We start from the raw sequence: 13645 nt of genomic DNA, 5'->3' as shown, positions 1-13645 counted from the left end.
GGCCTGCTAAACAACAATGACAACTGCAACAAAAAAATAGCCGGGCCTTGTGGTGGGTGCCTGTAGTCCCACCTACTTGGGAGGCTGAGGCAAGAGAATCGCTTAAGCCCAAGAGTTTGAGGTTGTTGTGAGCTATGATGCCATGGCACTCTACTGAGGGTGACAAAGTACAACTCTGTCTCAAAAACAAACAAACAAAAAAGACCTAGTATAAAGAAATCCCGTTAATAATACACACACACATATAAATATTTTTTGAAATAGAGTTTCACTTTTTGCCCTCAGTAGAGTGCCCTGGTATCATAGCTTACAACAACCTCAAACTCTTGTTGTTTTTTTTTCCTTTTTTTTTGGCCGGGGCTGGGTTTGAACCCACCACCTCCAGCATATGGGACTGGGTGCCCTACTCCTTGAGCCACAGGCACCACCCTTTTTTTTCCTTTTTTAGAGACAGAGTCTTACTGTGTTACCCTCAGCAAAGTGCTGTGGCGTCACAGCTCATAGCAACCTCCAGCTCTTGGGCTTAAGTGATTCTCTTGCCTCAGCCTCCCAAGTAGTTGGGACTATAGGTGCCCACCACAACATCCGGCTATTATTTTTGTTGCAGTTTGGCCAGGGACGGGTTCGAACACTCCACCCTTGGTATATGGGGCTGGCACCCTACTCATTGAGCCATAGGTGCTGCCCAACCTCAAACTCTTGGGCTCAAGTGATCCCCTTGCCTCAGCCTCCCAACTGGCTGGGACAGGTGCCCACCAAAATGCCCAGCTAAGTATTTATTTATTTATTATTAAATCATAGCTGTGTACATTAATGCGATCATGGGGCACCATACACTGGTTTTATAGACCGTTTGACACATTTTCATCACTCTGGTTAACACAGCCTTCCTGGCATTTTCTTAGTTATTGTGTTAAGACATTTACATTCTACATTTACTAAGTTTCACATATACCCTTATAAGATGCACCGCAGGTGTAATCCCACCTGTCACCCTCCCTCCACCCACCTCCCCTCTCCCTCCCCTCCCTTTCCTCCTTCCCCCTATTCTTCCAGCTAAGTTTTTAGAGATGGGGCCTCACCCTTGCTCAGGCTGGTCTCAAACTCATGAGCTCAGGAAATCTACCTGCTTCGGCCTCCCACAGTGCTAGGATTACAGGCATGAGACACCACACCCTGCCTATATATATATTTTTTGAGACAGAGTTTTGCTCTATCACTCTAGGCTGGAGTACAGTGGCACTATCATAACTCACTGTAACCTTTAACTCCTGTTCTCAAGCAATCTTCCTACCTCAGTCTCCTGAGCAGCTGGGAGTACATGCATACACCACCATGGCTGGCTAACTAAAAAAATTTTTTTGTGAAGATGGTGCCTTGCTATGTTGCCCAGGCTAGTCTCAGACTCCTGGTCTCAAGTGATCCATTTCATCCTCCCAAAGTTGCTTTGAGTACAGGTGTGAGGCACAGTGTCTGGTTCCATTAATAATTTTTAACAATATCTTTAGATATATTGAGTTAATTAAATATATCATCACAATTAATTTGCCTTTATCTTTCCGACTTTTTTTTTTTTTTTTTTGAGACAGAATCTCACTTTGCTGCCCTTGGTAGAGTGTCATGGCGTCATAGGTCACAGCAACCTCAAACTTTTGGGCTCAGGCCATCCTCTTGCCTCAGCCTCCCCAGTAGCTGGGACTATAGGCGCCCACCACAACACCTGGCTATTTTTAGAGATGATGTCTTGCTCTGGTTCAGGTGGGTCTGGAACCTGTGAGCTTAGGCAATCCACCCGCCTTGGCCTCCCAGAGTGCTGGGATTACAGGTGCGAGCCACCTCGCCTGGTCTTTTCGACTTTTAAAAATTACTAGAAATTTTTACGGGCAGCGCCTGTGGCTCAGTCGGTAAAGCGCTGGCCCCAAATACCGAGGGTGGCGGGTTCAAACCCAGCCTCGGCTGAACTGCAACCAAAAAATAGCTGGGTGTTGTGGTGGGCGCCTGTAGTCCCAGCTACTCGGGAGGCTGAGGCAAGAGAATCGCTTAAGCCCAGGAGTTGGAGGTTGCTGTGAGCTGTGTGAGGCCACGGCACTCTACGGAGGGCCATAAAGTGAGACTCTGTCTCTAAAAAAAAAAAAAAAATTACTAGAAATTTTTATTTTATTTATTTATTTATTTATTTTTTGGTTTTTGGCCGGGGCTGGGTTTGAACCCGCCACCTCTGGCATATGGGACCAGCACCCTACTCCTTAGCCACAGGCGCCGCCCTACTAGAAATTTTTAAATTCCATACATGGCTCACATGATATCTCTATCTACAGTACAGCACTGGCAAGGCTAGAATTCCCTCTGATGTCCCTCTGTCCAGCCCCTCTCCCGCATCTTGTCCCTTTGCATTCTTTTTTTTTTTTTTTTTTTTTTGAGACAGAGTCCTTCCCTGTTGCACAGGCTAGAGTGCTCTGGCATCAGCCTCGCTCACAGCCATCTCAAACTCCTGGGTTCAAAGGATCCTCCTGCCTCAGACTCCTGAGTGGCTGGGACTATAGGTGCCACACCACCCAGCTATATTTTCTATTTTTAGTAGAAACAGTCTAGGTCTCAAACTCCTGAGCTCAAGTGATCCTCCCACCTCAGCCTCCCAGACTGCCCCTTTACATTATTGATGGAGGTGGAGGAAGCTGCTAGAATCCTCATTCAGACTGTGGTGAGGGTGGGGTATGAATTGGGGGTTAAGTCTTGGAGGCTACTTAGAGTGTGGTCCCAGATGGACATCATTACCTGGGGCTCATTAAAATGCAGGATCTCAACCTACTGAAGCAGAATCTGCATTTGAACAAGCTCCATCTACCTGCACATCAAAGTTTGAGAAGAAATCACCTATTAGACACCTATTAGACAAGTGGCCATATAGGTTCTGTTCTCCAGCTACTTTTCTTTGCTCAGGGACACTGGAAGCAAGGCCAGGGCTGAGAGTGAGGCTGCAGAAGAGGATTGGAGTTTGAAGGGTCTGGAGGAAATGTGTGTGGAGTAATTGCCTAGGATGAGGATTTTAGCATAAATGGACAAGGAAAACTGAAGTTTTTGTGAATTCCAAGAAAGATCAGTCAGAGCTATGACATGTGTTTCTCTTCTCCTTGAGCTGTGTGGGTGCAGAGCTGAGGTGTGCTGCTGAGAGCCTTAGGCAGAGCTGAGGGGGTGAACAAAGGGGTAATTGTGCTATTGGGATCTAAGCTGGTCAAAGAGGAAAGTGAGCATGTGAGGGATAAGAAAGAGCTATAAAAATTAATAGATTATTGGGCGGCGCCTGTGGCTCAGTGAGTAGGGCGCCGGCCCCATATGCTGAGGGTGGCGGGTTCGGACCCAGCCCCGGCCAAACTGCAACAGAAAAATAGCTGGGCCTTGTGGTGGGCGCCTGTAGTCCCAGCTGCTCGGGAGGCTGAGGCAAGAGAATCGCGTAAGCCCAAGAGTTAGAGGTTGCTGTGAGCCGTGTGACGCCACGGCACTCTACCCGAGGGCGGTACAGTGAGACTCTGTCTCTACAAAAAAAAAAAAAAAATTAATAGATTATTGATCCTGATGTGGTCTCAGAATTGTCAGAGTCAGAAACACAGAGCTGGAGAGATAGAAGATGGTGGTCAGAGTGCAGGGCTCTTGAAACTGAGATTATCAGGGAGTACAATTTATTGGTAAGGAGTTCTCAGGCTGCTGTTACCTTGGGCTGGGAATAAGAGAAGAGGAAGTGGTTGTTGGCTATTCTTGCGGTGTGGAATTGTTCATGCAAATGCAAGAACTATGAGGAATCGGGCGGCGCCTGTGGCTCAAGGAGTAAGGCGCTGGTCCCATATGCTGGAGGTGGCGGGTTCAAACTCAGCCCCAGCCAAAAACCACAAAAAAAAAAAAAAAAATTGCATTTTGGTGGCGCCTGTGGCTCAAGGAGTAGGGCGCCAGACCCATATGCCGGAGGTGGTGGGTTCAAACCCAGCCCCGGCCAAAAACCACAAAAAAAAAAAAAAAAAAAAAGAACTATGAGGAATAGTTTCCAGCCTAGGAGACAGGAGAGTGGGAGGATGAAGCCCAAGATGGAAGAGGTGCGGGCGCTGGAAGCTGGGAATCCTCCAATGAGTCTGACTGTCCGAAGTGCCAGGGCCCACGGCTGCACCAGGCAGGGTGTGAAGGCATCATTGCTGGAGCCTGGCCCTGCTGAGCACCCAGCAGATTCATCCCTGCAGGCCCTGTTTAGTCTGAAAAGGGTTTGTGTTCTCTGAGTGAATCACTGGGCTATCTCACTGACAACAATAACAATTGACAGTTTTAATTCTGCTCCAGGCACTTGACAACTGCTATTTTAATTTATTTATTAATTTTTTTCCCCCCCCGGCTGTGATGGCTCATGCCTGTAATCTTAGAACTCTAGGAGGCCCAGGCAGGTGGATTGCTTGGGCTCAGGAGTTCGAGACCAGCCTGAGCAACAGCAAGACCTCATCTCTACTAAAAATAGAAAAACTAAGTGGGTGCTGTGGCAGGTGTCTATAGTCCTAGCTACTTGGGAGGCTGAAGTGGGAGGATCATCTGAGCTTGGGAGTTGGAGACCAGCCTAAGCAAGAGCAAGACCCCATCTCTACTAAAAATGGAAAAACTAGGTGGGTGTGGTGTCAGGCATCTGTAGTCCTAGTTACCTGGGAGTGAGGCAAGAGGATCTCTTGAGCCCAGGAGTTAGAGGTTGCTATGAGCTATGATGCCATACTAGTGTGGGGCAACAGAGTGAGACTGTCTCAAAAAAAATTTTTTTTTAATTTGGCAGGTGGGTTGTTACACACTCCTTAGTGGATTCCAACTTCCAGGGCCACTGTCCTCATAAGTGCTGTATTTAATCCTTACAACAACCTCAAACCGCCTTTTGCAAATTAAAAGAGGTGCAAAGTGAGAGGGTAAGGGCCCCAAAAACTCTGTGAAAGAATGGGCCTAGCTAAAAATAATGACAAAAATTAGACATTGTCCATAATTGCTACTCTGGACTCACAAGGATGTAGACATAAAATTCTTAACTTTCTCCATAGATAACATCACCCTTGTGAAACTTAAGGCTAGTGTTTGAGACATCTTCCAGGCCCTGCATTCAGGAGGAAGAGCTGACCCAACCAGACCAGCGGCCCAAATAGAGGAACTGACTCATCTGGAATTGTAACCCCAGGAACTGAAGCCCCAAACTAGCCAATTAGCAAACCTAATTGCTTGATCCTTTGCCTGCCAAACTATCCTTAAAAACCCTTTTCCCCAAATTCTCAGGAGGCATATTTGAGAAATTCTTCCTGCTTCCAGGCTTAGCCTCCATGGAATTGCACCTTTTTTCAGCAGTAACATCGCTGTCCTTGTGTACTGGCTTCCTCTGGAGCAGCCTGCTGTGAACCCAGTTGGGTGGCAACAAATCCTATATTATTACCTCCCTTTTTATAGATAAAGGCACAAAGGCTCAGAGCAGTTAAGTAATATGCCCCAGGTCACACAGCCACTAAAGAGATCTGAATTAGGGCAGTGCCCGTAGCTCAGTGGGTAGGGCGTCAGCCACATACACCAACTCTGACGAGTTTGAACCCGGCAAAGGCCTGCTAAAACAACAATGACAACTGCAACAACAACAACAAAAATAGCTGGGCTTTGTAGTGGGCACCTGTAGTCCCAGCTACTTGGGAGGCTGAGGCAAGAGAATCACTTAAGTGTTAGGCCTAGACTAAGGTGGAAAAATACCAGTTAACTCCTGGCAAATTTCTGGGCTGCAAGCCCTCAACAGTCTAGTTCACTCCCAAGATAGATGGGAAAATACTCACTGACTTCTTGCTTGACTAACTCCCCTGAGAAATGGACTGGGAAGTACCAACTGTCCCTGAACTGCCCTTTGAGAAATACCAGGGGGTGAAAGTACTGAAACAAAGATGTATGGGTAACTAACCACAAAGTTCTGCTTCTGTACATTGCTTGCTAACCATCCTGGATGCACCTGGGCAGCCTGCGTGCCAACCAGGATGCAGACCAAGCCTTAAAAACCCGACCCCTTAAGCAGTTGGGGCTGCTCTCTGAACCCCTGTGTTGGGTGTGAGGCAGTTGCCCACCAGCTTTTATTTTTTTTTGGCCGGGGATGGGTTTGAACCCGCCACCTCTGGCATATGGGACGGGCGCCCTACTCCTTGAGCCACAGGCGCTGCCCATCCCGCCAGCTTTTAAATAAAGGCTAGCATGATGGTGTGCTCTTTGGGAATTCCTGGGCACAACATAAGCCCAAGAGTTTGACATTGCTGTGAGCTGTGATGCCACAGCTCTCTACCCAGGGCAACAACTTGATACTCTGTTTCTAAAAAAAAAAAAAAAAAAAAAAAAGGGAGAGAGAGATTTGAACTGGGATTCAAACCCAGGTTTGTCTAGCACCAAAGTTGACTGGTGCTGGCTGGTGATTCTCTGGAGGGTGTTTACACCTCCTGTCAATGGAAAAGCCATACTTTATTCTGAGCCAAATTTGAGGACCATGACCTGGAGCCACACCAAAGAAGATGTGAACAAGTGGACTTGTGGTGGTGGGGTTACAGTTTGGGAGACAATAATTACAGGTAAAATCACAAATCAATGTGTGGGATGCATACATTGGTTTAGCCCCAAGGGTGAGACATCTAAAAGGGGGCAGGCTTACAGGTTATAGGTGAGTTTAAAGAATCTTTAGTTGCCAGTTGGCTAAAAGAGTTAGGCTTTGTCTAATAGACCAGGAGTCAGCAAAAAGGAATGCTTGAATTAAGATAAGGGTAGACAAAGTACTGGACTCAAGTGGTTTGTTATGTATATTGGGACCTGCAGATATGTCTTGCATAGCCTTAAGCCTGTAAATGAGTCACAAAGGACATCTCTAAGAAGGGAGGGAGACATTATGAGGCATGTCTGATCATGTTTCTCATGACTAGCATCTCAGTTTTAGGGAATCCCCTTGGCCAAGACAGGATCCAGTCAGCCATTAGAGGGAGCCTTAACATTTTACTTTAGTCCACACTCTCCTGAAGATTCTGATTCACAGGACTAGAAACAGATATCCCCAAGGGAGTTGGCATGTTTCCACAAGCATCTCAGGTACTTTGGACGGTCAGGGAGATGGATCTCATTGCTGTGGCCATGCACGGTGGATGCCAGGCTGGTTCTCTGGCCAGGCTTCCTCACAGTGCAACCTATTTCTGGTTCTGGCAGAGTTTGAGTCACTATCAATACCAGTGCCCTTTTCATCCCTTTCACCGCCTTTCAGTTAGATGACTTCATCTGAGGCTTCCAAAGTCATAGGAGGTGCATAAAAGCAGCATGATGAGACCCACTTACTAGGAAAGAGATGGGCCCCAGGCCTCCTGGCCATTCCATCCAAAGCTGGAACCAAACTCTCACTGCCAGGACATCCGAATTCACCATTCTTCCCACTCCCTATTTCCTTAGGAAAGTGCTGAATAATGTCTCTGAACAAGGTCAATATTAGAGGGAGGAGCCCAAAGCTCTATTCTCTGCCTCCTCCATGCACCCGTCATTCCTGCCTAGAGCCTCCCCCAGCCCATCTTGGAGCATTAGAATGCCTTCAATTCTGCTGTACCCAGTCCTGAGGAAGAATGAGACTTTGTCCCTGCCCTCCAGTGGGGAGAAAAAGGCCTATTTACCTCAGGCTGGGTGAAATGCCTCCATTCAATAAATATAAGGTCTTCTGAAAGGCTGGGCATAGTGGCTTGAGTCTGTAATCCTGGCAGTTTGGGAGGCCGAGGTGGGTGAATTGGCTGAGCTCAGGAGTTTGAGATCAGTCTGAGCAAGAGTGAGGCACTGTCTTTACTAAAAATAGGAAAAAAAAAATACTTAGCTGGACATTGTGGCAGGCACCTGTAGTCCTAGCTACTTGGGAGGCTGAGGCAAGAGGATCACTTGAGCCCAAGAGTTTGAGGTTGCTGTGAGCTAAGATGCCATGGCATTCTATTCAGGGCCCCAGAATGAGATTCTACCTCAAAAAAGCCCCCAGAACAAAACAAAACAAAGCAAAAAAAAAAAAAAGTCCTCTCAAAAAAGCCTATTTCTTCTGAGAAAGTTAGTGATAAACGCTTGGGAGGAGGAACCCATTAAATGCTAAGAAATCAATTGAGCCCCAGGAGGAATCTGTAGGACCCATTAGTGGAGCCCTGGGGCTGTGCTGAAGAGCACACAGCAACAGAGAAAGTTGTCTGGATCCACAGATTCAACTAAGTTTTTTCTTCTGCTTCCACCCAGGACCAACCACTTCCAGGTTCCCACCACCCCCTCCAATCAATCACTGAGTTTTCTCTACTCCAGTCCTGAAATAAACTCCAGCTGATCTCTTTTATTCTCCACCCCTCTTTCTGCTGCCACTGACTTGACTTTCCTCCTAGGAGGCTTGTCAGAAAAATGCAAGGTGCTCGGGTAAATTTGAATTTCATATAAACAATGAATTTTTTTAGTGTAAATATTCTCAAATATTGTATGGGAGAAGGGACATATTTATACCAAAAAATTACTTGTTGTTTATCTGAAATTCCAGTTTAACTTTTAGTCTTGCATCTTTGTTTGCTGAAGCTGGAAGCTCTACCCCACAGCTGTTACCAAAGCCTTCCCCAGTCTCCCAACCTTTCTCAAGATGGCCGTTCTTTGGTTTTTCATTGCTCATGGGGTAAAATCTCCATTCCTGGGCGGCACCTGTGGCTCAGTGGGTAGGGCGCCAGCCCCATAGGCTGAGGGTGGCAGGTTCAAACCCAGCCCCGGCCAAAACTGCAAAAAAAAAAAAAAAAAAAAAAAAATCTCCATTCCTAGTTCCCTGCCTCCTTGCCCAGTCCTATTTCTTACCCTTGCTACCCACTGCATTCTCCCCACCCTCCATCCTGGCTTGCTGGGACAACAGGCCCTATCTCCTTTGCTTTAGACAGTGTTCTATCTGGAGCACATTCTCCTCTGCCCCTCCTCTGGGTAGGCTGATTCCTAATGCCTAACATTCAGGTGTCACCTCTTCTGAAGATCCTTCCCAAACTCTCATTCTACTCCCCACACTGGGTTAGTAGCTCCCTTCTCTTTGATCCCAAAGAACCAAGTGAATTTTTCTTTATCTCAACACTAGCCATCCTGTCAAAATTGTAATAATCTGGTCTTTTACCAGCTCCCTTGGATTGTGAGTTTCTGGAAAGCATGGGCTTGTTCTTCAGCTTTGTTATCTCTAGAACTAGAAGTTTCTGTCTGGTTGGCAAATAGTAGGGTAATTAATAATTTTACAGATAAGACCCTTGTCGGCCGGGCACAGTGGCTCATGCCTATAATCCTAGCACTCTGGGAGGCTGAGGCTGGTGGATTGCCTGAGCTCATAAGTTCAAGACCAACCTGAGCAAGAGTGAGCCCCTCATCTCTAAAAATAGCCAGCCATGGTGGTGGTCACCAATAGTCCCAGCTACTTGGGAGGCTGAGGCAAGAGAATCACTTGAGCCCACAGAGCCACTCTAAGCTATGATGCTATGGTATTCTACTGGGGGTGACAAAGTAAGAGTCTGTCTCAAAAAAAAAAAAAGACCCTTATAAAGAGGAGACATCATTTATTGAATGCATCTTGCCAGCTAAAGCTAAGCACTGTTGCTCTGGGCTGGGGAGGATGGAGGTCAGGAGTTTTTGGCCAGGGCTGGGTTTGAACCCACCACCTCCAGCATATGGGGCCAGCGCCCTACTCCTTTGAGCCACAGGCGCTGCCCAGGAGTTTTTTTTTTTGAGACACAGTCTCACTTTGTTGCCCTCAGTAGAGTGCTGTAGCGTCACAGCTCACAGGAACATCAAACTCTTGGGCTCAGCGATTCTCTTACCTCAACCTCCTGAGTAGCTGGGACTACAGGCATGTACCACAACACCCGACTATTTTTCCATATGAGGTCTTGCTCTGGCTTAGGCTGGTGTCGAACCCATGAGCTCAGGTAATCCACTGACCTCGGCCTTCCAAGTGCTAGGATTACAGGCATGAGTTACTGTGCCCAGCCTTTTTTTTTTTTGCAGTTTTTGGCCAGGGCTGGGTTTGAACCCGCCACCTCTGGCATTTGGAGCTGTGCCCTACTCCTTTGAGCCACAGGCACCACCTTTTTTTTTTTTTTTTTTTTGAGACAGAATCTCATTCTGTCATGCTGGGCAGAGTGCTGTGGTGTCACAGCTCATAGCAACCTCAAACTCTTGGGCTCAAGTAATTTTCTTGTCTTAGCCTCCCGAGTAGCTGAGATTACAGGTGCCTGCCAAAATGCCCACCTTGTTTTTTTTTCCTGTCTATTTTTAGTAGAGATGGGGTCTGGCTCTTGCTCAGGCTGGTCTCAAACTCCTGAGCTTCAGAGCAATCCACCCGTTTTGGCCTCCCAAAATGCTAGGATAACTGGTATGAGCCATGGGGCTGAAGTCAGGCCTTGGTGGTTGCTGGCTGGAAAATAAATCTCCTTGGAAACCATCCTGGCAGTTCTAGAAAGCAGAGAGTGCTTCTGGAAAAGGGGCCTCCTACCATCTGAATGTTGGTGTCCCCCAAGTCCATTTGTTGAAACTTAATCCTGGATGTGATAATTAAGAGGTGGTACCTTGAAGAGGTGAGTAGGTCATGAGGCTGAATAGGATTTGTGCTCTTAAGAATGAGGATGGACAGTCCCACAAACCCCATTCACAGTTGCATCGCCAACCTCCTTCCTTGGGTTTCTTCCCCTTGGCATGTAACCAGTGTCAAGTGTTTCCTGCCCCCACCACACACACAGCCTCTCCTCACTCTCGTTTTCCTCTCCAGGTGCCACTCCTGTTTCTCTCCTCCCATCACAGACAAACTTCCCTGGGGAGCTGTTCAACTCTGTGGGCTCCACTCCCTCACCTTCCATTTGGTTCCCACTCCCACCCTTCTCCATCTACCAAGGTCACCTCCCTGCGGTCAAACACCTGGGGAACTGCTGACCTCTTGGTAAAATCCATCAAGGTGATTAGGACCTCTCCTCTCTGCGAACATTCTGGCTTCAGAGATTCCCGCCTGTCCTGATTTTCCTCCCACCTGTCTAGATTTTTTCCCTCCTCTCTGCTCTCCCTCTTTCAGTATTAAGGTTCCCCAGGCCTCTCTCTCTAGCCTTGCTTCTGGGACAACCTCATCTACTCCGATGACTTCAGTGGGCTTTCCTATGCTAAACCTACTCCATCCGGGCATTTCCTCTGAACTCCAGAACCACACTCAGTTCCTAGGTCCTTCCTCCTGGAGCTCCTACAGGCACCACATGTAAAAAAAAAAAAAAAGAATGAGGCTGGAGTTAAGCCTGTTTCCTTCAGCCATGTCAGGATGTCTCCACTCACAGGTTGAGAACAGCTGCACTAGAAGATACCAGCATCTATGAAGCAGAGAGAGCCCTCACCACACACTTCATCTGCTAGTCTTAGATTTCCCAGCCTACAGAATTGTGAGCAATAAATTTTCTTATTTATAAATTACTCAGCTTAAGATATTTTTTGTTTAGCAGCCAAAATGGACTCAGACAATGAAAGTGTGGAGAACATGGAAGGCTGTCAGGAGATCTGGACAGATTTTCTAGGGCTGTGCATTTCACCTAGGGCTCTATTCCTCTAGCAAAGGAAAGACAGAAATTGAGCAGTGCTGTACTTGTTCTCATGAGCTCACACTTTGGGTGGAAACTTCCTAAAATGTCCCACAGGAACTGGAATTACACCGAAGGGTTGGGGTGGCCGAGGGAGCTAGCTCACCATAATGTCTACTACCCTCCTAAGTAACTGCTACTTTTACATTATATTTATCTATACAAATAAACATACATAGGGTGTATTTGTTGGGGAGGAACAATTTAACAACCTCCATTTTAATTGGTCTGAAACATATAAGCTTACTGTGCTTACTACAGTAAGCAAATTGCTTTCACTTATGCTCACTAAGCAAATGAATCTCCACTTAAATCCATGGGCCCCTCCTTTTAAAGCTTGCTCTATGAAAGAGCTGGACTGGCTAGTGGAGGTAATATAAATAAACACGGCTTAGTGATGAGTTTGGTGTTAGGAGGTGCTCAGGTAGTGCTCAGACTAGCTCAGCTCCATTAATTTCTGTGTTTTGTCCATTCAAAAAGGGAAAATGTCAACAAGCTGTGCAAGACATTCAGTGGTGGTAGCTGTTAGCACAAGATAAGCATTTTAAACATAGCCGTTCAACTACCTGCAGCCTAAAATAGTGGAAAGAACATAGACTTTGGAACCACATAAACTTGGGCAAGCTGATGTTTCAAAACTTTGCTAACCCTCCTTCTTCTTGGAACCACTACTGCCATTCTTCCCTGGGTGGCTACAAGGGTTGCAAAGGCTGGGGCTGGAGGTTGTCTGCTCACAGTATTAATCTACATTCAGTACAGAACTTCTGACTCTAGGAAAACACCTGCTTTCCTGGTGGAAGTAATTCCAAGCAGACAGAGATTCTAAATTTCATCTCCACATTTGCATGTTAAAAAAGTTCATTTAAGGCTGGGAACGCCTCTAATCCTAGCACTCTGGGAGGCCAAGGCGGGTGGATTGCCTGAGCTCACAGGTTCAAGACCAGCCAGATCAAGAGTGAGACACCACCACCCCCTACTAAAAATAGAAAAACTGGGCAGCTCAGTAGCTCCGTGGGTAGGGCACCGACCACATACACCAAGGCTGGCAGGTTCAAACCCCACCAGGCCAGCTAAAACAATGGCAACAAAAAAATAGCCAGGGCTCAGCACCTGTGGCTCAAGTGGCTAAGGCGACAGCCACATACACCTGAGCTCGCGGGTTTCAATCCAGCCCAGCGCCAAACAACAATGATGGCTGCAACCAAAAATAGCCGGCGTTGTGGCAGGCACCTGTGGTCCCAGCTACTTGGGAGGCAGACGCAGAGAATTGCTTTAGCCCAGGAGTTGGAGGTTGCTGTGAGCTGTGACGCTATAGTACTCTACCCAGGGCGCCGCTTGAGAGTCTGTCTCCAGAGAAAAAAAAAAAAATAGCCGGGTATTGTGGCAGGCACATGTAGTCCCAGCTACTGGGGAGGCTGAGGCAAGAGAATTGCTTAGGCCAAGAATTTGAGGTTGCTGTGAGCTGTTATGTCACTGCACTCTACTGAGGGTGACAAAGTGAGACTCTGTCTCACAACTAAACTAAACTGAAATAAAATAAAATTAGAAAAACTGAGGCAAGAGGATCGCTTGAGCCCAAGAGTTGGAGGTTGCTGTGAGCTGTGACACGACAGCACTCTACTCAGGGCGACAGCTTGAGACTTTGTCTCAAACAAAACAAAACAAAGTTCATTTAGCTTAAAAGCACAGACTTGACAGGGATATTCATGTCGGATTTGTTTGTAAAACTGGGAAACAAATGTCCTCTAGTAGGAAAACTGATTTACTAAATTGGCATAACAACGTGATGAAATACTCTGCAGCTTTAAAACTATGCTTTTAAAGACTGCTGAGTGACAAGAAAAATGTTCATGATAAAATGTTAACATTAAAGCAGTAAACAAAACATCACACAATATGACCTCACTCTAGAAAACAAGTAAAATATATAGATAAATATAATAGGCGTAGAAGCACCCCCAAACAAGAGATTACCTCTGGGAGTTGGGACGGGTAGAAAA

At 46.7% G+C, this 13645-nt stretch overlaps 1 protein-coding gene across 3 annotated transcripts in view; it reads right to left on the bottom strand.

Moving 5' to 3' along the window:
* The window catches only part of PNKD (PNKD metallo-beta-lactamase domain containing), an 88333-nt gene that overhangs the window by 48715 nt on the left and 25973 nt on the right, over positions 1-13645 (bottom strand). The window lies entirely within an intron of this gene.

The sequence above is a fragment of the Nycticebus coucang genome, chromosome 7 (genome assembly GCF_027406575.1).
Source record: "Nycticebus coucang isolate mNycCou1 chromosome 7, mNycCou1.pri, whole genome shotgun sequence".
Classification (NCBI taxonomy): Eukaryota; Metazoa; Chordata; class Mammalia; order Primates; family Lorisidae; genus Nycticebus; species Nycticebus coucang.
The sequence above is the reverse complement of the archived record's forward strand: the minus strand, read 5'-3'. Positions and strand labels throughout refer to the sequence as shown.